At 36.4% G+C, this 1,938-nt stretch overlaps 1 pseudogene; it reads right to left on the bottom strand.

Annotated features, from left to right (window-relative positions):
• LOC107085227 overlaps window positions 1-1,368 on the bottom strand; it is a 3,550-nt pseudogene extending 2,182 nt beyond the window's left edge.
• Window positions 1,369-1,938: the final 570 nt, after the last annotated feature.

The raw sequence follows: 1,938 nt of genomic DNA, 5'->3' as shown, positions 1-1,938 counted from the left end.
AAAGTTGACTTATCTAGATTTAGATTTTTTGCAGTGTGGCTTGACGGAGAAACCAGGAGAACAGCTGAGCATATTTACGACAGTGCACTTTTACTTTCGCCCTCTGGGGGGAGCCTCGCTGGAAAATCAACACTGGTTGCATAGTATACCTTTAATAAGGAGAAACTAATAATCTCAGCCCTGCTTTTCTGACGTGCAAACTCAATCTGGGCAGAAACAAGTTATCATTTTGGCTGATATGATGGTGGATCTTGGTGTGATTAGACATTTTCTCCCTAGCAAAAAGTTGAAGCATTTGCCTGCCAACCATAGATCCCCACAACAACACCAGCAGCAGAGGAGGCAATGCACAAAACCTGCAGCAATCCTTCAGTCGGCATGGAATTAGATCAAGTAATTAGATCTTTAACGAGCACCTCATGTTTCACACCAATACAGGTCAGCAGACTTTTAATAAAGGAAACCTTTTAAGAAACTGAAATGAAGCTGTTATACTGTCTCTGAGGAAACTGTAGAAAGGAAGTGAAAAATGCTTTCATTGGAAACCTTTGATGTTAACCTGATTAGAGAACAAATAGCCATTCATCAAAAAATCAGGTTTGGTTGATAAATATCAATATCAAAACACCAGCAATGCTTTTGTCTATACCACAAATCATACAATAATAATATGTATCTTTGTTTTTTTTACAAAATGATACATTTTTTCAGCATTAGTTAGTGGCCATTAGCTATGCTAATTACAACCAGGCTGCTCCTTCACTGAAGTAACAAACCAGAGAGAAAATGGCAGCATTGTGCTGCAGAGGTAGAGGTCTGTCAATGATCAAAGTCGTTAATAACGCAAAATCATGTTTGTTTTTAATTATAAATCTATACATCTACTAAATGGGTTCCCGATTGTCTATTATTATACCTTGAAAAGCCTTTCTGTACGCAAAAAAATTAGGTCTGCAGGAACAGTCCACATACTTTTACAAGTTAGTAAGAAATTTCAGGGTATTACTTTAAACATTTAAACATTTTCATTTAAACAAGTGTTTGTTTTCAGTTGAAGCTTCATCTTCATTTCCTGTACAATACTCTGGCTGAATCATCTGGCCAGATCTTGTTTTGTTTTTTTATTAAAAAGGTCTTTTGGTTATCCTGCCACTAAATCCCAAACAGATTTAAGTCCAGATTTTGACTCAGCTTCTCCAAAACCTTCACTTCTGGTTTGTTTCACATTATAAAGCAATAAAGCTTAGAAAACTGACCTTCATCTCACATTAATTTTAACAAAAGGGAGCAGAATATTTTTTTTCCACCAAAGAAAGTTGTCTAGGTCCTCACCCAGACCTTCACACCGCCACCGCCGTGTTTCACCATCTCTATTAAGGTTTTTTTGTTCTGCTCTGTTAGTTTTACCAGAAGCATCATGGCGCATGCATGTAAGAAAGTTCTCGTCAGTTTCCAAAATCCCAGGGGATCATCAAGATGTTTTCAGCGAACGTGGGACAGACGTTTATGGTCTTTTTGGTCAGCAGTGGTCTTGGAGCTCCCACCTGGAGGCCATTTTTTGCTCAGTCTCTCTGACTTATTCTCGTTGAATTAAATAGCTGAGAAAGAGAATCTCTAAGCACTTTAAGTATTATTCTTTGACTGGAGTCGCAAAGTTAAAGATATGCTTCATTACCCATTTTATACTGATAGATTAGGATTTATCCATTCTATTACTTTTAATGTTTCTCTAGATCAATCTGGTATTTAATTTATACCCTTATTGATACTTTTTTTAATCAGGGTAAAAGGCAAATAATGAAATGGTTTTATTTTTCTCAATTTGGAACAAAGGAACACAAATTAAACTTAAGGTACAAAATACATTTTTTATAGGGATGCACGATATTGGGATTTTGGCCGATATCCGATATGCCGATATTTTAAACCTCATGTAGC

Source organism: Cyprinodon variegatus, unplaced genomic scaffold (assembly GCF_000732505.1).
Source record: "Cyprinodon variegatus isolate N-32 unplaced genomic scaffold, C_variegatus-1.0 Scaffold119, whole genome shotgun sequence".
Taxonomy (NCBI): Eukaryota; Metazoa; Chordata; class Actinopteri; order Cyprinodontiformes; family Cyprinodontidae; genus Cyprinodon; species Cyprinodon variegatus.
Note: the sequence above shows the minus strand (reverse complement) of the source record. Positions and strands in the feature narration are given on the sequence as shown.